The 24,810-nt window shown below is 35.6% G+C and overlaps 1 long non-coding RNA gene across 2 annotated transcripts in view; it reads left to right on the top strand.

The window, feature by feature from the left end:
* The window catches only part of LOC150090238 (uncharacterized), a 71,248-nt gene that overhangs the window by 35,575 nt on the left and 10,863 nt on the right, over positions 1 to 24,810 (top strand). For both annotated transcript variants that reach the window (XR_016546700.1, XR_016546701.1), the window contains exon 2: positions 6,828 to 6,939. This is a non-coding gene — a long non-coding RNA (uncharacterized LOC150090238). The remainder of the gene's footprint in view (positions 1 to 6,827; positions 6,940 to 24,810) is intronic.

The raw sequence follows: 24,810 nt of genomic DNA, 5'->3' as shown, positions 1-24,810 counted from the left end.
AAGGATAGATGTGCCCGTCTATTTGCTTTAGGGCTTCCATTGTGTTAGAATTAGACCAAAACGGAGGTTTCACCCAAGGTTTCTGTCCTATAGATTCTATCCATTTGAAGAAATTTGCAAGCAAGATTTTTTAGTTTGTTTCTATAGTTGTGGCACAGAACTTGATGATACTGTTTATTTCTAAGGAATCGTGTCAACTCTTGAGTATGGTATGAGTTCTGGATATTGTGAGGGGGGGGTCTGCACAGCCCGATTCAGCTATCGCAAAGAACCATTATTTCAATCTGATGTGGCGCTTTACACCTTTGAGCATACTAGACGATTGAGCGGGTGTAACCTTCAAATCATTCGCATCTTTGGTGCTACTTCTTGGCAGATTATTTCAAGGGTGTTTGGATTTCCTGAGGCGATGAATAATATCAAATGGTCATATGATATCAGATTAACTGACAAGAAGGGTTCCAAGACTGCTGAAAAAAATATTGTTGCGAGCAGAAGGACAATCCCTTTGTGGAACGCATCTTGAGATGGTAACATCTTAACAGAAGTGCCAACCTGAAATTGGGAGACAAGTTATTAAGGACTGCTGTCTGAATATATGAGAAGAGCCATGATGGAGACACAATCATATGCTGACAATCATTTTCAACTCCAAACCATATTTAGAGTAGAAAATTCTAAATGTGGAATAGGGCGTCAAAAGGGCTTAAAAAAGTAAGACAGCGGGAATCCAATAGAGTTGGATCGGAAATCTTTCAGGCATATAGGATTTTTAGTTTTAGAGACTGACTTAATAATGTATCTGTTCCATAACCTAAGTAATATAGTGGTTCTGAACATTTCTTGAAAAATATACAGGAGGATGTCCATTATTATTATCATTATAGGAATTGGTTTGTATTGTGAGATTATAAAGGTAGGGCTGTATTATGAAAAATCTAAAAACAAATTAAGGAACTCTAGGTTTACTTAATTTCCCTAGCCTCTATTTGTGTTCCAATTTAATTCCTTTTCCTTGTGAGAAGAGACATACCTGCTCCCATAAGGAAGAGGTGAGCCGTTCCCATAACACACTGCAAGAAAATTTGGGACACTAGTCCAGAGCAGTGTTTCCCTCGATTTTTTATACATGTTTGTTAATATATTGCTAAGGAACTTCTTAACAAATACATGCAAATTTTACTAGTGTTACCCTGGCGCTAAGATTAAATTAGGGCAGTAAATATGAAACTGGTCTTATACCGAGCTTCAGGCTGCTGCCATAAATCTTAATAGCTAGATTAATTACCATTGTCCTCATAATGCCATACATAATTTCATAGTTTGATGTGGATTTGTTGAGCGTCCATCATCATTAACGTGGCTATATATTAAACTATGCTCATATTTGTGTCAAAGATAGAACACAGTTAATGTTCCCCTTTCCTTTACCTGTGAGGTACAGTCTGTGTGCTCGAGCATAATTGTGGCGGTCTACATCTGGATCAGAATTATTTCGAGTTTCCTCCAAGTTCAATAAGGCAATGAGACACCGGTAGGTCATGTCATTGTGAGTGACAGCATATCGCTGTCCATATAATATGAATAGAACGCATATTGCAAGGTGTCCTAATATAAAAAATAAATAAATAAAAAATAGAGGCAGAGTTATGGAGCGTTTTGACCTCCTATGGCTTCGTGAGAATGAGGCAACATTTAAACGTGGTATTTCTGCTGCTGTGTTTCCAAGCCTAACGCCAACGTTTATGTGTTTGTACTGTACATAACATGGAACGAAATGCTTAGTATATGGCATGTGAGTAAATAAGTTAACGTCGTCACTTAAGGGTGTGAAAGTTGTGCGTCTGATAATGAAGGTCGCACGACAAACTCCTAGTATTCCATTAAATGAGGGTATTATGTTTCGATATGTGTAATGTTAGACAGTTTCACTTTTGGAAGATAGAGAGAAGCAAATAGGGGCAAATAGTCTACAACGGTCAGTGTTGATATTGGGTGTAAACTTTGTGGAGTTTGAGTTGAGTTGGAAGGGCGGGGAGAATTCATAATTTCGCAAATCCAAACAGTGAAAGAAGGGATCTCTCCGATACGTTCCATGGCCAAAATATGACGGACTTCTTTATCTACACAGTACTAAATAACTGGATTCACTACTTTCTCTGATAAACAGAACCATACTGTACCTAGCTAAGTACACAAGGTGACTTAGTTAAATGGATAAATTTGTATCGAATGTCAGCACACACCGATTTATAAAGTGAAAGATAATGAAGTAAGCATGCAGGGGCTGCTATTAAGAGAGATAGACTCGATGCATACCATAGATTATTATTCAGCACCATAATTATTTATAGCTTTTATTCTTGAATCGGTGACCTGAAAATGGTAATATTGGATTCTTTTCATTTATTAAATTTTTTAATCAGAAAACAAAACACGAAAGATTCTTGAAATGTATTGTACTCCAATACCACAGGCAAGATTCTTTCGATTAACTAGTTTTTAAGAACTCCAAAGAAACTGGAGCAATGAGGCATCAATTCCCATAAGTTAAGTTTGTTGTAAAGTCACGTTGGCTATCAGAGAAACTATACTTCAGAGGCACTCGAGGAACTATACACTTCTGATTAAAGTTAGCTTACTTGAAAAGGCCTCAAATAAGTTTCTTTAATCGTCGACCGAACTCGAACTCAAGCCGAAGGAAATGGTTCTTCATCGCTGGTCTAGAATTACTAACTCAATTAACAAAGCTAATCCTCCGATTACTGATTCCACTAATAATTTTCTTTAACTGAAATATTTTCCTCTGGTACTTCATTTTATCGCCAGTACTGACGAGTTCAAACATTCTGGCTGCACACCCTCCATGCACAAATAGCTTATATATTTTACCAACAAGATGTTCGAAACTACGAGGGGTCCGTCCGTGTTTTCCATGATCTTCAATGTTGCGATGATGCGTTTTTCAGTTTCAATAGTCTATATCAGCGGTTCGCAACCTTTATACAGCTGCAATTTCCAACTTTTATTCTTTAGAACGTGGAGAACACCAATTATCCATGCTGTTCAGAATATTTTTTAATAGGTATTAGAACTTATAGTACTTACCGTGCGTGGATTGAAGGTTGAGAATATGAAAGATACTTGTTGATATTAGGCTTGAATTTTTGCAGATTGCACTTTTCAGAAATTATGTGTGAAGGGATGCTGTTCCAGAAAACGGAAGCTGAAGGGATAAATGAGGAAGAAGAAAAGTTCGTTCTGTAAGGTTAAAGTCGGACAGTAAAAGGATGCTGACCGGTTGCGGCACGTGTTTGGACTGGTTTAGAAGACAGGGAGAGAGGGGGAATTATAGAAGGCAATTCAGAAGAACAGTGCCCATGGAAGTATCTATTGAAAACGAAAGAAGCAGAAACAGAACGTCTGTGAGACAGACGTTCTGTTTCTGCTTTGTAAGAGATGGATCATTAATTAACCAAACTGCCCTCTCTTTTGAATGGACTCCAGAAGCCTGGAGTCTATTCAAATGTTATGGGGACACCGCCCCAGCTGTTTGAACAATATTTTTATGGTAGGGTGGATTTGAGATTTGTACAGTGAATAGCTGTATTTTTACAGAGTGAATAGCTGTTTAGAAGGAAAGTGATGCTGAGAGCAAAAGATAAAATGCAATTTTCTAGATGCAGAGGAAAGAATATTTGTGATGTGCTTGTGCCAAGAGAGATACGTGATCTTGTCTAGAAATTAGAGTGTCATCGAGTATAAGTATAGGAGCATAATAATCCTTTTTAAGAGATATAAGACAGGATTCATATTGTAAAAATTAAATGACTGTGAAAATTCCTATTTTGCATGATGCGAACCAGTTTTTAAAGAAAAGATCTTTCAGTACTGTGCTGTTAGTTTAAATAATATGCGCCAAGGACATTAAAGTCATGAGCTGTCAATATATCGCAGCTCTAGCCTGCGTGCGCTGTATTTTTTCTGGAAGAAAAACGAAGTTTTCTAGAGATAAAAGCCATGCGACTCTCCCTCAACCAACTCAGCCAGGGTGCCAAGATTCCATAACATGCATTACGTCCCAACAGGAGGAAATCGAATCTATGCCTTTTCCATACGGTGTGAAGAACAGCAGTCGTAGTCACTGTACTACCGTAAGACCATCTTTCAAAAGTAAATGTTTTGATATTTTTTTCAGATTAAATTAAAGTACGGATTAAAGTATATGTGGTCTAATCACCTCTTGATTACGCAATTGAAAGTAACACTTTTATACCACACACGAAAAAGCAGAAATAAGTTGTGCTTGTGAGAAGCTGCCGTTTCTTACAACCCAGATATAATTAAATAAACATAAAATAAATAATTCAAAAAAGAAATTAATATTAAATGAACCAGAGTTGATGGTATTCATCCAGACAAGCACAAAAGTAGAGAATCTTTTAAAGGAGTATTTGTGTTATTCCCAGTTGGAGCCGCGCAAGATTTCATACTGTTTGTGCTTCTCTGGATGAGTATCGACTCTTTCCAGTTAATTTGATTTTAATCTCTTTTTCGTATTACTAACTTCATATTCATTTAATTATGGCTTCTCTGTAGGCAGAGGTAGTGCCTTATTGCTATTATCAGTGATTTTCACATGTAATATAAAAGCGTTACTTTAATTTAGTTATTCATTTTTTTTTTCAGATCTGTGAGAGTAAATAATCCCTAACATTCACATTTTTGACTTAGTGAATTCGCAGGAATGTTTTCTATCTGCGACCCAGTAATTCCAGGAATAAACTCTGATGTTTTTATTTTTAATTTAGAAAGATGAAGGAGATATTACGATGAAATGAGTCATTTTGCATAAACACGTGTAGCAAAATAAACAAGAGTGTGAAATGCGTGTAGGTTTATAAATTAACATACTAGTCTTGTTTCTAGACCTGTGGACGACTTCAGGCCAAAACCATGTACCTTTTTTTTTAATTGTACAGATTAGTAAGAGTAAGGATGGGTAATCACCTATTCTCCCTCTCACGGCTGGCGATAATAACAATACATCTTCCACTGTTATCAATTTATCGGCCAGAAAGGGTGTTATTGGTATGTCCCAATAATTAATAACGGACATTAATAAGCACTTTGTCCTTTCACACAGCGTTTCTTCAAGTGAACAACAGAAGATGGGGGTTAGCCGGTCACGTTACATCAATATCACGCATCACCGAAGATATAAGAAGAACAGGAGACTTTTATTTTTCCTTGTCTAGGACACGCATTCACTCTTCCAGAACGAGCCTTGAAGGTCAGACTGGAAACAAAAGAGATAGGACTGGGGTGGCAACGCCTTTCTCTTCTCGCTTTTTTTTTTTCCTCTTACCACTTTATCAGGACAATTTAAGGTGATTATGTAATATGCTGCGTATACTACCCATAGAAGAATATCAGGAACCCATCATTTCTACTTTGTAATATTAAAGTACTTATAAAGAGAGCCCACAAATAACGACACATGAATGTAGGGAAACATCATTTTACTATAGACAACAAGGCTTGCCGAGTTTAATTTAGTTTGGAAATATTTGTGGTCAAAACATGTGGTCATCGGAATTACTGGCAACAAAAGATGACCAATGAACTGGCACATATATGTTCCAATTCCTTGACTAGTTCGGATAACGGATGATCTGAACCATTTTCCGATGATCAACGTTCTTTGAACGTCTGCGGTCGGAATATAGTCGGTTATCTACCTGTCACTAGTTTGAAGAGGCTTCAAGTCTCATCGTAGACCGGAGGAATTCCTAAATGTCTCTTCAATTGGGACTGTATTTAGCCAATTGGAATAAAGGCGTGCTGTAGAAATAAGTGACTGATAAGGAGTACACTTCTGTGAGAGGAGCTGTTAATGTTCCAGTTTAATAGGTTGGCGTTTACTTAGATAACAAAATAATCCCGAAAAATACCATACCCTCAAGAAGAAAGAGAGAAGTAAGAATTTTGATTTAACAATTTTGTTTAGGAATAAAAATAGGAGGCGAAGTTCGTCTTATTAGGAATAATTACCAATTACAAATCAAATCACTTTCTATCAGAAGCATGTTTTTATATCTGTTGTCTTTGTTTTTCTTTTACCTTTCTAATTTTAAAGTATGTTAAAAATTATTTTATAATTGTCAATGTCTTTTTTTGAATGTTACTATAATTTGCATAGTAACATAAAAAAGACACCGAATTTACAGTAAAATTGTATTTCTAAGAGCAGTTGCTATCTGTATGCGATTCTAACTGTTGAGTTAGTGAGCTAATGGTCGGACCAATACAAGTTAGACAACTAGAATCGACCTTGGGCGAAAGGCATAACATGAAAAGTAAAAAACAGTAGTTAATTACAAGAAAAAACTAAACGCCATGTTTAAGAACAAACTGCCAGTTTGTTGGCTGTCTGTAAATTGCATGTCCAACTTAACCAGAAAAACTGTCCAATTTATACAATGTTTCCAATTCTCTCTGGAATTCGTTTTCAAGGCTAATTAGGAACCAGCCTATTTCAGACAATCACCAGTTACGTTTTGATCTGGAAAGGACCGGTTTCGTCAGACCTGAAAACGAATTTCAGAAAATTTCGAATTCCAGAGAATCGCAACGTCGTTATAAACTTGGGGAAACTATTAGACGAACCAGTCCGGATTCAGTTTAATCTGTCAGTGGAAAACGTAGTAATCGGGAAAATGCTAATATGTATGGATTATAATTTTATGTAGCGTCTTTCTTCTATATCATTATAATTTCACTATGTCTTGTGTGCGGGGGATAAAATATCCTTTATTTTGCTTTAGATACTAGTCACTGCTGGTCCAAACATGGACGGCATCGCCACCTCACGGAAGGCCAAGCTACTACCTGAACTGTTCGTTTTCATGTGCCTCATAGTAACTCCATTATTAGCAGGTAAGCTTTATTTTTTTTTTTGGCATTTCCTAATCTTTTAAGTGTCTGGCTCTACCTTATTACTTTACTATCCATACTCGTTCACTCTATTTTTTTAACTTTGTTGTGCAAAAATTTGCTTTCAGCCAAAGGCAGTAATTGATCGTTAGAACAAACTTCCATCTGATGTTTTGGAAGTGGGTAATTTGAAGAAATTTAAGGAAGGATTAGCCAAATTATTATAAATGGAAAAGTGATGTGTTTTTTTTTAAACTTACGATTTATAAGCTTGCTTCCTTGCATCATTTGCCACTTATTTATTTATTATCTGTACTGAAAAACTACTATTACAAGTTGCCTAATACCACGAATAAGCAGCACCTCCCTAAAAAGACGCCATGAAAATATAAAAATGTTTGAGCTTGGTAGGACCAAAGGAGGAGAATATTTATAAGGACAGAGGATACTCTAAAAGTAATCGTATAGTGAAAAAATTCGAGACTGCTCTAAACACTAAGTTATGTTTCTACAGCACTGTTACTTGTGCACTGTATGAGTACATCCTTCCTGTCTCGTATTATTATAATCATATCATCCTTTCACAGGTGCTGCTGCTTTAGTATTCTTTAAAAAAAAAGACTACGTCCATGAATCTACAACTTCAGAATGTGAGAGCACATATACATACGTTATCCACCCTGTGACTATGCTGCGGTCGACAGTATCATACAATACAATTTATGTGATCGCTTGTGGATGTTTCCAATAGTCTCCTTCTCCCACCAAGAATTTAATAGCATCTGACGGATAATCATGCAGGTAGCTGTGTTTGACAACTGCTACAGCAACACCATTGTGGGAATTTCGTTTCGGAGAAGATTATGTAATCTACCAACCGTATGGTACAAAAGGTAGCATGATTCCTTCTAATAAGGAATTTGTAGTACTCCAAGGTATCTTCAACGAAATAGTTCTTTGGGATAAAATATTTCCAAAGTTTGTTATTTGACGTGTTTAAACAACTGCAAAATGGCAGATGGGCCTTCCGATTTGAAATGATGAGGCATGAGCAGTCACCACAATTCCACAGGTAAGAAGGTATTTATTTGTTCTATCATTTTTTTTTTCAAATTTATTAAGTTTTAGTAATTGTGAGAATTAGCGATTGCTAATTAAATCACATACGAAGCAGTAGAGTAAATATCGGGATACATGGTGAGTCCTAAACACAAGAGTGGGATCCCAGCACGAAATGAAAAGAATTTCTATTAGAATAAAATATATGAAACTGTTGAAATAAGAAAATTATATCAAAATAAAATTACAAAGTAAAACATAATCAAAGATATTAATCCTTTGTTTAACATAAATTAGTGAGCTTTCTGCTCGTGCCTATTGCAATGACAGAATTAAGAGATGCAATATTGCCCCATATAGTTAATATTCTAATTTATTCTTTATGGGTATCATAGAAAAGCGGAACCCTTTATGGGCATAACGTGTTGGTCCGTCTACAGAGCCTTGTTTCCATAGTAACGGACACATACAGAGTACTTGAGAAAGTGAGAAGTGAAATTTATAGTCTCTGGTCTCCACCTAAGGAGGAAGTGTAACTGATTGCCTTAACAGAGGGTTGTCATAGTGACCGACACTTTTAACTAAAGAAGTGAGATTCAATCTTATGGTAGGAGACTGGCATAGCAGCCCACTGTTTAACATTAAAATTTTCACGTCAATTATTAATAAAATTCTGGCAGAAATATTCATAGAAGTATTCTCATGCCGGCTAGAACTCAGTGGATTCTAACTGGATATTTTTCAAGATTTTACAAATTTACAAGATTCTAACTGAAAATGTTTCTTTGACAATTATGGTCAAATCAGAAATTACATTAAAAATTATATACACAGTACTCAGAAAAGGATGGAAAAAAGAAAAAAGTTGAGAGTTAAGAAAGTAAAACCTTTGAATTCTGCCAAATACAGCAATGGCATTTATACCGTTTTTGATTAGTTTAACCATATTTATTTAGACTCACTTTCTTTTGTATTTTTTTATGCACCACGCTTATTTTAATGGCACAATATTTACTACTTTTCAACTCCTATTTGTTTACTTCTTGCTTATTTAAGCCTCTAGATACAGTACAAGCAGACGGGGTGAAGATTATCTTTCCTTACTGATGATGTAACTACTGGCTATTGTTTTCTATAGGTCAAGCAGGTGGAAAGCTTGGTTCCGAGCCTTGACCCAGATTTTCACAGCAACACAACTGTTCGGGGTCGTCTGTTTTGTTGCTACAACCCTGAACTTCATACCACTGGCTGTTGCTTAACAGAAGGATCTGGTGTTGTCAAGAGCGGTTGCCTGTTGGTTTTACATCGTGCTGATAGCATTCATTATGCAAGCACGGCGTTTTCAAAATTGAACTCTCTACACTGTGTTTTATGTAGTAAGCTGTGGGCGGAGATGGGTAAAGGAGGTACACAAAAGAACACTATAGTACAGCGACACGAACTGCCTGGCAAAGTTTCAATTCGATGTCAGTACTTGATGCTTGTTGAACAAGGAGCTGCTTGTGCTAAAAGGATGGAGGTGTGGTTGTCACCCGTTTAGCTCTCTGATGTACTTGCTCCTGCAATGTTAGATCACCACCCAACCTGTCAGCGGATAAACATAAAGTGTTAAATACCTAGCTCACAAAAGGTGATATAGGAAGAAAATAATGCTCATTTTCTTTGTATCTTGGAATCCAGCCGACCAGTAATTCAGGAGTCTTTCCTTCAAACAAGCAGTCATTACAGAAAACTTATGAATAGTCGTTACAAATTTACAGGAAAGCGAGTAAACATGATTTATATATGAAGGTGGGATTGTTTTCAATTTACGTTTAATGTCTATTTGCTTGAAAATATACATTTCCTTACAGTACTACCTTGTAGGTAGAAGAAATATGTAGGAAGTTGTTAGAAAACTGTGTGCTAACTGAGATTAATGGAGAGTTCCAGTGACTAAGGATTATTTGTTTCTCTTAAACGGAACATAAAGACTAATTATTTTCTTTTCTTAAACAGAATTATATTATTTTTTGATAGCATACATTTTATTCCATGGGATGGGATCGACAATCCCACTTGTCGTGATATATAAGAACCTGTAGTATTAGTATAATATTTTTTGAAGTTTTCTAAGTTTGGTGGCTACCCAACGTAGGCGGGCGTTATCTCCAGACTTATTCTGCTATGTTCACGAATGTTATTTAGGTCCGAAGCAGTTGAAGCATAACATCGTTGGTGATACCAAGTTTTTGGTACGTATGAAGCCTATTTTAGGTTGCCTGTGGGTGATCAAGACAAGCTGTGGTACCTCATTTCTGCTGTGGTAGTTAGTCATGAGATGGATGGCTTCGTTGTAGCTGTAAGTGTATGCCTTTTGCTATACCTCAAATATGGCGAGTCCACATGACGACTGCTACTTTTGTATGGTGGATATATCAAAGTCTAAAAATTCTGCGGATCGAAAACCTGTAGTGTATCCCAAGGTATTAACCTCTATTGTTCCAGTGTCACACAGTGAAGATCTGACAATTCCCAATCTACATTACACAAAAGAGTCTTCAGAATTGGATGATGAATGTGATGAACATGATAATTGGAATTACAATTATTCAAGTAAACCACCACTTTTCCCTAATCAGACAAAACGGGATAACTTAGTGGACTTGGGTCTAACCGTATGTAATGCAGAACTTCTGACAGATCATTTAAAAAAAAAATTCACTCTACTGGATCCCAGCTACAAGACTTCCACTTACAGAAAAGGACATGTCACTTATGCATGTTTTTACAGAGTTGCAGTCCCTGTGATATTGTTTTGATTTGAATGGTCTTTATGAAGAAATTGGTATTAGTCGCAATCCATAAGAGTGAAAAGACAGTTTCCATGAACTGTCTTTTCACAGACAGTTCATGGAAAAGTTTAAAAGCTGTGCTGCTTCATAATGGAATATACACCCATCGATTCCTGTTGCTCATTCTGTTCATATTATAGATGACTACGGAAAGGTGAAGCATATGCTAAAGAAGATCAACTGTGACCAGTATAAATGAGATTTTGTGGCCCTTCAAGATATGGATTCCTTTTGGGAAGGCAGCTTCACTAAGTTCCTCTACTTTCGCCTCTGAGACAGCAAGGCAGTAGATCAGGACTACAGGAGAAGAAAATAGTCTGCACCAGAATTGAGTTGCAGTCTGGCGCACAAAATGTAGTAACAACCCCTTAGTTCTTTCTAAGATAAAATAATTCTCGCTTTCGCCACTGCACACAGGTGGGATTGGTTAAACAATTGATTAAAGTATTGGATCTTCAAGGTAACACCTTCAATCATAGTATAAGCTATGTTTTCCAAATAGTCTGATGCAAAAGTGAAAGGTGGCATATTTATTGGTCCATAAGTTAAGTAGATGTTGACTTCACAAGAAGGAAAAATTACTATTGCTAAGCGAAATGTCTGACAATCGTTTTACTTTGTAGTAAATGGCGTTCTCGATAACGCTGAGAGAGAAAATCACAAAGAACCATTTGATGAAATAATCGAATTTTCAGAAAAATGGGATACAGAATATCAATCAAGCTTCACTAATTGCACTCTGATCTGGATTTTTTAGACCAAATCTGAGAGATGCTAGAGAAGAGCATGGGTAGAGATTCTACCAGGGCATGCAATCAATGGAGAAGTGCCAAGGAAGATGGGATGATAGACTATATCTGTTTCTTGGTTCAGGATTATCACACTGATCACAAAAGATAAAGACGTTAAAGTGTTCACTTTTAAGGAAATTTTTTGATTAACTCGAGGGAGTTTCTACTTTTCAAAGTTGTAATTTTTTAGCTGGTTGTTTACTTGTATCACAGATTAATATTCCGTTTTACACAGAAATAATATAATATGGGAATAAATCTAATATGGCATTATTATATCTTTAAAATATTGATTTTATTCTGAAAACTTGCGATATTTCATTTATAACGCTGGCTAAAGAAAGTTGACGCAATGAAGAAAGAAATCTTTAATTCGATTCATCATTCACATTAGATGTTTCAGCGGGACAGTTTAGATCGAAACCCTCTCCGATTAATGACCGTAAATTTGTAAGGTAAATAAAAGAAAGTTTAAAATCAATGTTCTTTGAAAAAGATTGATTGAAAAGCGATATCCTTTTAGTGACATCGTCATTAGATATTGTTACCCCACTGCTAACACGAAGAAGACAAGCTCATTCAGTCTTCAAGTTACCCTTAAATTTGACAAGGTTATAAAACCTGCAATCTTTTCAGGGGAAGTAACAAGGCAAGAGTCCACCAACTTTTACAAATCACGAGAGCCATCCTTCACCAAAAATAATGCTGTCGATACGGAGCTTTCTGAATTCCTTTGTACTGTACAATATTATATGTCTGTAGACGCCGAACCAAACACCATTAAGGTGTTCATCTACCCAACAGAACAGAATTTCTCAAATCCGTGGAGCTACCAGGTGTGCCTCGTCATAATTTTCATTTCAAGATTGGTGCTTCTATTATGTTTCATAGGAATCTAATCTCATCATGGCTCCGTAGAAACACGATTAGCTGTGCTGTCAAGAAGCTCATGGCATGTGCAGTGGAGTGACATTACGACCATGGGCTCTGGTGCAATATAATTTATTCATTTTATGTAACTTTCTAAATTTTCTCTTATCTTTTTGGCCCCACGGATTTTAGGGCCCAGATGTATCACCTGCATCATAGAATGATGCGCCAGTGACCACACATCATTTAAGCAACTATCATGACTGGCCATCCAGCAATTTAGTATGTATGCATTCAGTTCATTCCATTCCATTAATTTCCTCTGGACTTGTCATTTCAATTTAAACAATTCGAGTTCCCCGTTTGCTTAAGTTTGGTCATAAGCATCAACAAGACACAGGGAAAAAAAATTCATTTTGTTGGCCTCAACCTGCAAAGCCCTCGTTTTTAAAATGGCCAGCTCTTTATTGGTATTTCTGTAGGTGGAATGAAAATAAAACTTTTAGCCCAAGGCAATTTTAGTACACTACAGGGAAGTTATACATTAATAAAATACTATTCAACACTTTAATAAAATATGACGTTAAAGCTGAACTTTCATAACTTTTTGAAATGCTTAACTTTTACATGTGCCCATTAATGGTGGTACGATAAATTATGTGCCTGTGGCAGAGTCACAACTTGTGCCCGATAGTCACAGAATGTACTGTTAGGAACTATATTACTCGAAATGCAAACGGAAATCGATCTGATAAGGTAAATTATGACTGATAAGGTAAATTATGACGTGAGGTGATTCCTAAGAAAAAAAAAATGAATTTTTATCTCACGACTTAAATTCCCAGTTTCTGAGAACGATATCAAAAATTACCTCGCTCACGTTTTGCATGTAAATGCTGAAGTTATTCAATTCAAACTCCAACACTCTAAATATGCTTCTTTCAGTATCTTGTGTACGGATATTAAAATCCTCCAGATATAATCCTTAAGTCTTTTGTCAATAAGGGCGAACAATAATTATCAAACCAGAAGAAGTAACAGAAATATCCCAGCAATTTGTTAAGCAACCAGTGTTGGTTAAGGTAGGAATACATTTTGCCTCTTCACAAAAAAAAAAAAAAAAAAGAAAAAAAAGAAAAAAAAAGAATGCAAATTACTAGTTCAAAATTACAGACCAGCTGCACTGTTAAACTCTATAGCCAAAATTTTCGATTCACTTGTTAATAGTATCATGCCATATTTTAACAAATTTCTTTCTCCTCTTCTCCACGGCTTTCGCCCTGAGGGTCCCCTGATCGCTAATTTATTCCAATTTTGGCACCATACGACTACGAGAATGAATGAGGGCCATCAAGTAGATGTAATCCACACTGATCGCACAAGTGGTTTTATTTTTATCCAGGGCAGACTGTTAACCAAACTAGAATTACATGACACTCGAGAGACGGTTCTTAAGAAACGGTTCTTAGCTGGTTAAAACATTACATATCTCACAGAACGTACCATTTTTTTTATTTTAAATGGATTCGTTTCTATTACATTTTTGTTAATGAATGGTGATCCTCAAGGGTCTACCCTGGGGCCATTACTTTTCAACGTTTATATTAATGATTTAATATAAATCTAAAACCCGGTTTTCTCTGGTGTATCTTACGTGATTCCCTTTAGGAACTTTAAGAGTTTCCATATTATTCTTGATAAACTTCCGCACTAATTATGATAAAAATAACTCCATGTTAGCGGTGTACTTCTACCGGAAAAATTAAATCTGGATCCGATTAATATTTAATACTAAATATTAATCTTATGTAAATATACATTGTCATTGGAGCGTATGCTCTGTTATGTATAAATTATGTCAAAATAAAATAAAATTCATAACTTTTTGAATCATAACTTTCATAGTTTTTTTTGTCTCGATCAGTAGCAAAGGATCACATATTTTACCTATGTGATCCAGCGCTGTATCACATAGGTAAAATATGGTAATTACTATAAATAATTACCACTTACACTTATTTTGATTATTATAATCCGAATTATCAATCCGTGCGAAGCAGGATATTTTAAAGTTCTTACTGAATAATAATTAGTAATCTGGAACTTGTAATCTAGTGCAAAGACTATGGGCTTATTTCTTGTAAAACAGCAAATATCCTCAATCGCTTAACATCTGCAAAACATTTCGCAGTGCTATTTTTAAATTACAGACTTTAGAAATTCCAATTGTGAAAAGAAGAATTCTGATAATTATAAAGCTACGATATTGGAAATGTCAAAAGTTGTCATGTTATCGTAATTATAGAATGGTATCCATAGTGCGTAGTTAAAAAAAAGCTTCACCATCATATATGGTACAAATTATTTATAGATTTATCAAAAACAACAAAATTCAAGTATAGCAAACTATTTTACAAATATGACAGCAGGTCATTATTACTGACAACAAATCGTTGGGTTCCTTCTTAAGGTGCCTGTTAAAGTGCCTGTTTTCCAACAATTATCCTCAAAAAGGAGATTACCATCTTAACCACACTAGGATTTTTGAAAATGTTTAGACATGCTGTCGTTACTGCTGGGCTCTGATGCGTGCCAATCAAGTCCTCCCGCTTTGATTATACATACTCGTCTACCCAATATACTCCCACATCAGGGCCGAATTTGATATTTTTGTACCCAAATTTATAAATTAACTAACTAGAAATTTAATTACTTAGATATTAATTTGAAAATTAGTTTGGGTAAATTGAATTACAATATTCTCAACCTCATTTTATCTATTTATAAACGCGCCAATATCTGAGATTATCATATAATTCTCTAAGGACTGGAACTCGCGGCAGGGATACAGCCATCATCGTCCAACACCGGCTGGAAAAGACCAACCGGTCTTTTCAAATATTTAATTCAAATTTTCTTAATATGTTATTTCTTTCTTTCTTTCTTGATTCTTGAGGATTGCAGGTACAAACAATGCGGGTCAGGTTCTGGTGTGCTTTTAGTTTACCATGAGCGTGAATCTAATACAATGCAGGGAGTACGTATTATTAGGATGTTCTAAACTCTTATTATCCCAGCAAGTTTTGTTATTTTAGTGTAATTCTGAGAACAATTGTAGCCTTCACAAACATATCGAGCAGTGGAGTCATTTATAACAGGAATACAGAGGGCGTAAATATGCCAACTTCATTCGGAACGCAAGTTAAAGCGTAAGTTTCTGCAGAACTTGCTGATGTACACTGGAAGAAACACGATAAACAAATAAACTATAAAAATGAAACACAAGAGTTTCTCTTGGAACTCCGCTTCTTCTTCTTCTTCTACTGAAAAGGTGCTTCTTTGAAAGACATTGTCTTGTAGCGCACGTTTGCCTACGCGGAAAGAAACTTGATTAATTATTTGTGATTACTGTTGAGCTGATAGCATGGAGGCGTGAAAGTTACGGACACAACACCGTCTCTGGATCATGCGAGAGAAGGCCATTATTTATTACCGGCATCGATGCTAAGTAAGAGTTGTTTACAAAGAAGAAAAAAAAAACACTTTGGGATACAATTTATTATCAAGAGGAAAAATCTTAACTACTGTACTAGTAATTAAGCCTCTATTTTCACTTGTAAGCAGACCAGCTTTATATGGGCGTTGTTCATCAAATTCATCAATAGGACCAATTGAAATTTCTAATGGTTTTCACGCTTTACAAAAGAGATAAACTGCACTACTTTATGGAATATGAAAAAGGTGCACTTTATGAAAAATTATTTGAACAACCTCTCCACGAATACTGTGCCAGAAGTCTGCGCCAATCAATATAAACTTCGTAGACCTGCCTGTGCAGTAGTACGTTAGAAGAAGCAAAAGTAACCTTCCTGTGCCGCACAATTGCACTCATCTGAACTTCCTAAAATCCATTATAGCCAACGATGTTCAAAAATGAGAGATCAAAGGACCTAAAAAAAAAAAAGGTCTGGACAATCTCATAAGTTCATGCCTCACTCATGACGTCTTCAGAAAATGTATGTACGTGTATGAGGAAACAGTTAAAAGGCACAGTAACAACCATTGGTACGTGAGCCATCCGTAGAGAGCTGCATAGCTTTGAATTTAATGGTAGGGTAGGTGTGCATAAATTCAATATCACAGTCATAAATTACTAAACAGTGTTAAGACATCCATGGACCCTACAGCAGTGCTGTCGAATGACGAATCTTGATACATAATGTTTCATTTCGATGGGCTTGTTCGGACGTAAAGATTTCCCAGAGAGAGAGAGAGAGAGCTTCCTGTCGGGTTCTATTATCTCAACCATGATTATGGAGACGATATAATAACATGGGGCTGTTTCAGTTGGTTCGGACTGGTCCGTAATGGCAGTGCTTGAACCCTTTAAGTCTATGACCTAATGGGATGATTAGACAGTTATGCGCTACTTACACTGTGGTACTACGGAAAAGGACCTGTATCAATGTAGCAAAGCTCCATGCCATAAAAGTCACACAAGATTGGTTTGTGGACAAAAATGTCAAAAGGTTGGACACTTCGGATCTCAGAGCCCGGTCTTCAACTCCACTGAGCCTACCTGTGGAACGAATTTGAGCGCCAAATTAGGCTGTGGTCAAACGGATATTGTTTTCGAACCGGTTTCCTGCTCCTGCTCTGCATGAGGAACAGAAGTGAATTTTGGTCGACACCTACCGGAAACTGGTAGAAAGTATGTAGAGGGGGGATTGAGGTATAATGCAGGCCAAAGGTGGCCCTACTATGCATTAGGTTTTGCAATTACCTGTGTGTGTGTTCTAATATTTTTAATCATATAGGTATTTAAAATATGCAATTAAACTAACTTAGATTATCTTGAAAAATTGTGGATGCGATCAAACAGAGGATAGTATTACAGTAAGTACACTATAAATTAAAACAGATAAAAATTAAACTACCTGCACAGCAATTCATCAATTTGTTCCCTGGGGATAACCATTTCTCTATGTAATAGCATCATAGAGCAGCATGAATCGAAGAGCCTCCTTCGTGCAGTATTGAAACTGACATTCAGGATTATTCCAGAGCGCTTCACCAGACAACTGACACGGTCTTTCAGACTTTCCTAATTCTAGTGGGCCATGGCAATCGAAAGACCACTACCAAAGCCATATGTTATTGCAGAGTTTCGTACAACTGGTTAAGACATGCAGTCTTGCGTTTTCTAAATTACGTGCCTTCAGGAGGAGAGCGCAGAGGGACACAAATTAAGATAAACATCAGCTTAGTATGACGTAAGACCGCTTTGCGGCACACGTCGTGCGTTCCAGAGGAAGCATAAAAGATCGAAACTCTTATGGATGGTTACAGACACCCATCATTTAAACTTCCGTGTTGTACTAAGTTTGTCGTTGCCACTTGTTTAGGAAACTATCTATGTTCAGCGGTTACCCATGGGAAGAATAAGCAATGAAATTCGAGCAAAATCACCTGTACTGCTCTTTTTTTTTAATTTTGATTAAAAGACAATTCTTCGTGAAACATTGGGAAGACAATGAGTGATACCTATCATTCATCCTAATTTCACAACTAGATTCATTTTTACAGATACCTAATTCTGATATGCGTCCATTCACTCTGGCATTTATACTTCTGGCCGGTGGTATCACTGTATTTCTTTATTTTTTATTAAGGTAAAAAAAAACAAAAAAAAACACCAGATATCTGTGGTAATTACTTTTGGCTAGAATTTCTAAACTAGAGATTTGCTAGAATTTCTAAACTAGAAATCTGCTAGAAAATCTAATCTAATCTTAGAAATTTGTTAGAATTTCTAATCTAAACTAGAAATTTGCTAGAATTTCTAAACTAGAAATCTGCTAGAATTTCTAATCTAAACTAGAAATTTGCTAGAATTTCTAAACTAGAAATCTGCTAGAATTTCTAAACTAGAAATCTGCTAGAATTTCTAAACTAGACATCTGCTAAAATTTATAATCTAAACCACAAATTTGCTAGAATTTATAATCTAAACCACAAATTTGCTAGAATTTATAATCTAAACCACAAATTTGCTAGAATTTATAATCTAAACCACAAATTTGCTAGAATTTATAATCTAAACCACAAATTTGCTAGAATTGCTAAACTAGAAATTTACTAGAAATTTGCTAGAATTGCTAAACTAGAAATTTACTAAACATTTGTTAGAATTTCGAAACTACAAATCTGCTAGAATTTATAAACTACAAATCTGCTAGAATTTCTAATCTAAACTAGACATTTGCTACAATTTCTAAACTGGAAATTTGCTACAATTTCTAAACTAGAAATTTGCTACAATTCCTAAACTAGAAATTCTAGAATTTCTTTTTGGAAATATCATAATGTACTGGTTGCAGCAAGCAGATGTCTTTCTTTATTAAAAATTGAATTTTTTCACGAAAGAAGTTTGGTTCCTCTGCAAGCATGATGCAAATAACCTTTTCAAACTTTCCCAAAGTACGTTCAACAAATAATTCACTGTCCACAGGTGAAACGGATGACTTGGCATCTGGCCAATCAGTCATCGTTTATCAAAGAGACATTTAAGCTTTAAACAGAGAGTAAGCACTTTTCCTTATCGTACTATCTCTTAAATGTAGTGATAATTTCTATGGAGAGAAAAACATGTAATTGTTGGGGCTGTGTGATCACTCACTCTGCCATGTACCGTAATAGTCTTTTAGAACACGAGAGAGGGAGGTCAAGGCAGTAGACGATTAAGGTAACTTGTACACAGTGATTTGACCGTAAGTAAAACGCAGAATGCTGAGTCCATGCTGACGGATGTAGTTAATAGATGATATTTTACATATTTCAACTATAATGCTTAAATATGCAGTTATTAACAGAAGGAAACGGATGTTTCTGAAGGTGGGGAAACAGAAGAGAAAGATGAGGCTAGCTACACCAGTGAACAAAATTAAGATAGCACTTCGTTTTTAGATATTTTAAAAAATATATCTAAATTTCTAATTTATTTAAAAAAATAAATTAGAAGATTAAAATAAGTTACTATATGTAATTCGGCATACAGATTTCTAATATTCAATCGAAATTGTCATACACGCCATTTTTGGGATTATTACTTCGTAACAGAACTAATTCTCAAGATTTATCTACAAATAACAACCCATCATCGCTTAGATTTTGTTAGGCCCTTTCGTCTAGCAACAGGGTTTGAGATCCATTTTGATGGCAGGAACCGTCTTTTAACCCTGGATGATTTAGTCGGACCCATGATTTTTTGTCGCAAAATGGCAGAATTTATCAAGAAAAGTGGAGTCGACATTTAGAAACAATTTGAAGGGACAAGAACTATTACCAAGAGTCGAGAATCATTTCCAAAAGACCACATTATGAGAGTCTAAGTGTTATCACAACCAAAGGCGATCGGTTCCTTGCTTTAATAAAATATGATAATGAGATCTTTCAAGCTATCTCCTCAGTGGTCTGTGGCCCACTTACCTTCACCCATCAGAGAACCCACCGAAATTTACTTTCCCTACTGTCTCATCTTCTTTGTGAACTTACGGATAAATAACGAATTCGGTCGATAACTGTAGGAATAATTTATACATTTTCCCCTCAGAAACAAGAAACTGGCCTTAACTGTAATGGCGAACATCTGTTTAACCTCAATCTCTTTTTCATGGGTCAAAGTTCGGTTAGAAAGAGAATCCTAACATATACTACTTAATTCTACGAAAAAAAAATAACATTACTTTGAAAGAAGTATAGTTTTCCAGTCTAAGACAAAAAGAAAAGAAAAGAAAATGGGAATAGTAAAGGAAAGGAGAAAGCCCGTACAGGTCTAAATTTTCCGATGATTGGTATTGTATTTGTGGATGCTCTCAAACTATCCAGAAATAAATTACTCCCAACATTCATATAGGAAAAACATCATATAGGATCATATAGGAAAAATTCATATAGGATCTTTTAAAAATGTTTCACATTTTTAAAAGATCTTTTCTTTTAAAAATGTGGAAAAAAAAGGAGGATGTAAATTTGTTGAAAAGGGCACTGGTAACAACAAGGTTAGCGTAGGGGGAGGAAGGATATTATTACCAAGAAAGGCTTCAGTCCTGCAAATTTGAATGGATTCAGTAATCTAAATGTTGATGGCATCCTTACCTTTGCTCGGACAACACACACAATTCCAGTAATAAAACTATTAACGAATAAATCATTTGTTTTTCCGATTTTTAATCAAGGGCATGGAAGGAGGTATGTTCTATATCCCCTAAATCTATCCAATTTCGGCATCAATATGTAAAAATTAGTTCTGTTTTTTGTTTTTTTTTTCAGATAAAAAGAGGAATGCTGCATGAATCGAACATTTTAGATATTCATATCTAAAGAACATCCAAATTGCAAGGCTTGATCTATTCGGTCCAATATCAGGATGGACTTCGATCCATTCTGATGTTGTTAAGAATGCTGATAATTGTTTGCCTTACTTTCTTTGTGGATGTGCACGCTAACTACTGGATCAAAGGCCGTCTGTGGTCCAGTGGGTGGAGTATAAATCCCGCTGTCCTTAAACCCCTTTCTCTCTCTTTGGCCATCTAGAGAATAAACAGGATATTTTTTTCATGACATATTTATTATCTACCACACTGAGAAATGAAAATATTATTCATCAGATCAAAAAAACGTCCATATTAAATGTCTTTTAAAATGGTCTATTAATTCATCAGGAATTAACAATAATTCGTTTTCGCGCGTTTAAAGTTTTTATGTTATGACGTTTCACTTCACCCACCTGCTCTCGTGCTATTCTCAGAAGTCTACATTCCTTCTGTAGCGTGCATCATTTGTTTCGTGACAACCGAGTGCGCCTGTTTGCACCTGTTATTTTGACTACTACTAGCAGAGTTTACCACGTTATCTGATGGATAATTAGTATTCAGCTGACATAAGTGAACCCACAATAGTACGTACGTATACAAAGAATACAATGCACAACTCTGTCGGTTGCAGCACTGCTTGGGAATGAATTCTGGAAGGGATTTTTTAATGCTTATTTACCTTCCTGTAAACAAAATAGTTTTGTTCCCTTTTTCAATTGAAATTACCATCTTTATTTAGCGAATTTATTCAAATTATCCTTTCAGTCCTTATTGGAACAATGCGGAAGCTTTGTTTTGAGGCCCTGTATGTGTGCATAAAAATAATTATGGAGTCAACTTGGAAGACAGAATCGCATGCTTTTCGTGGTCTTTGAGTTAAAAGTTGAGAAAAATATATATAAATATAATTTATTTATATATATGTAAATAAATTATATAATTTATTATTATTATTATTATTACGGAGAGAACGTTTTGAGCTCGTTTAAAAATTATTTTTTAGAAAAATAAAAAAATAAATAATAATAAAATAAATTTATATGATCAAGTAATCATATATAAAAGTAACTGTTTTCACTTCATTGCACATAAACCACAATATTCACTCAACGTTTTGTAATACCGTACTTTATAATCAACAGTGAGTGATATGCAACACCTATTTCAAGCTCTGTGACTTAATAAATTAAAAAAATCAACTGTCAATGCTTTCATAATACAGTTTATTGATTTCTTCCTGGATTTTAATAGCAAAATATAACACGTATATAACGTTACAGTTGCGATTAATATAATAAGCAAATAGCAATGTCATGATTTATGTATTTAGTAAACTGATTATCTTTCTAAAAGAGCCAAATATAAAACTTGATGAAATTCCATACGCTGTAAGTCGAGTCATTTCATGCGGACGGGCAAACAGACAGAAATGGCGAAGACATTTAGGAGCTTTACGCATACAATATATGCTAACACGCCTAAAAAGAGATGGCATTAAATCACACTTTCAAGTTTTCCGGTGAGCATAAATGGTTGTAAAGAATGATTTTGTTTAATTATGCTTATTATTTAAAGAATAATACTGTTTCATGAGAGTGTTTTCGCCGCACGGACGACCCCCATCTTTCAATAATAGACTGCATAAACCGGAAAGTACTGTACCCTTCTTTGTTTATTAAATGCTAGATGGGAATTTCTTTGGGAGAGAATTCCAATTCGTCACACTTAAGGAATTTTGCTACACGTTTATAGAAAAAAAAAAAAAAAAATGGAAAAATTTGTCACAATAAAACTAAAGTGCTCATTAACAAACGCCTACAGTTTTAGCTCTATCCAAACGAGTTAGGATAGAGCTAAAACTGTAGAATGCATATACAGCTTTCGCACTTAATCATTTCCAGAACCTCTTCACATAAAGGTTGTTCATAATCTTGTACTGTACAGTTACTTGGCAATTCGTTCCCATCTCATTATTCTTAATAGCTGTATACTCAACTAACGAGAGACTTGCACAAAAGCAAAATGTGTTTTAGATGAAGATTGTTTTTCACAAAGGGATAATAGCTTATGTGTGGGAAGATATTATGCTTAATGGAATAAGGAAGGAAAACACGGAAAATCCCAATTACGAATTAAGACGTAACTTTTGCATCCACTCGTCTCTCTCTCTCTCTCTCTTGATAAAGATAAATAATATACTACTTACAACTACTATGTAAAGAATACAAAATAAAATTATGCTTTAAACAAAGAGATTACTCATAAAACACAATACAGTAGAATCAATACATACAGGGTTATCTATTTATCGCGCTGTCCATTGGTGAACTGTGGCACCAGAGCACATGACGACATTGAATATGGAGTCAGATAGTTTTAGATAATGACAGAAGGCAGTTTCACTGTGACCGTACGGAATTAATGCAGTGCGCAACATTCCGGTTTTTCTGCGTAAGAATTTGCATTTATTTTGAAATATAATCTTCCATCCAACCAATTTTACAATGCAAAGACACATTTGGCAATAAATATTCAAACATACCTGTAACTAATAAGACTGTATCACAACACTGAGAACTGATTCGTGATACTGATGAATATAATCTTTGTAGATATGCATGAAAAAGCACTAAAAAAAGCGAATGCGTTTACACGAGCATAACGGTTTTATGTTTTCCTCCAAACTTTGATTTCGTTTACATGAATAGGTCAAACTGATGGAACCTATAGCATTCTTACACCATGTATGGGTTGAAGATTGATAAGAGAGAAAATAACTGTTAACTTTGGGCTTCAATTTCTGTAGATTATCAGGAAATACATGCGAAGGAGTTATTCTAAAGAACACAGATAGAAGGGATAATAAATAAGGGAGATGAAAAGTTAGTCCGGTGAGTTGTGAGTCGAATTGTGAATGTTAAGTCTATAGTACAGATTTTAAACAAAAGTGGGAGTATAGCATGAGGATCATGAGCCTTCTTGGCATTAATAGGGAAAGCTCAAAACATCTAGGCATCATCTTGGCGAGATTCAAAGGCTTCTTGGAATTCATCAATGGCCTTCAGTGCCCGTCAGCATCACTTAGCCGTCATTAATGGAAGAATGTTACGAATGTGGACATTCTTCCAGTGATGATAGATAAAAGGACGCTGATGAACTGATATTAAAGTCTCATTTGTGAGTTGCGTTATTGATGGGATTCGAAACAGGCCTTGTACGCCCACTGTAGGGAGGGACAATGCTTATATGCACTGTGCTACAGCGAGGGCTTTACCCTATTCTGTCAATCCGTGTAAACAAAATACTCATCGTGATGATCTCGTCTTCATTTGAACCGCTGTTCAGTTACTCTCAGCCCAATGTCGTTGACACTGAGCTGAGAGTGACTGGAGAGTGGTTCAAAATCAGCAAGTAAGAATGCTTAATTTATATTCCTGCTTTTCTTGGTTGGGCTAGTGGTTTAAATATTATGATACTATTCTTTCGGTTATCCTTTATTCCTCATTCAATAATGAACTTACGTCCTTTATCCACACCATGATTTTCAAATAGATGTCTGAGGCTGTTAAGGATGTGAATATAGAATATCGAAATTAATGTTTACTCAAATCTTCAGCTTAATTTTCTTCCTACATTAAAGTTCGAAATAGTTGCAAACAACTAATTAATAAATCTACACTACTTTTTGAAAAGGCAAGGGTAGGAAACCTGCTTCTTGTTCAAATGGCAATCGAACTTCCTAGACTCTTGCCAATGAACAGCAGCTGCAACTGCTGTTCATTCATGCTTCGACTTCTCTTAAATCCTATACCTAGGTTAGGTGTGTGGCGCCAAAGCAACTAAAGCGAGGAGTCGTCTATATACATGTCTACAATTGCGTGTATTCTTCTGTCGGCTTTTCTGTTTGCTGGACGAACAAAAGACCGAACTTCCAGTAGAAAAAAT

Source organism: Mastigoproctus giganteus, chromosome 2 (assembly GCF_048544385.1).
Source record: "Mastigoproctus giganteus isolate SK-2022 chromosome 2, ASM4854438v1, whole genome shotgun sequence".
Taxonomy (NCBI): domain Eukaryota; kingdom Metazoa; phylum Arthropoda; class Arachnida; order Uropygi; family Thelyphonidae; genus Mastigoproctus; species Mastigoproctus giganteus.
This window is presented reverse-complemented; position numbering and strand designations above follow the sequence as displayed.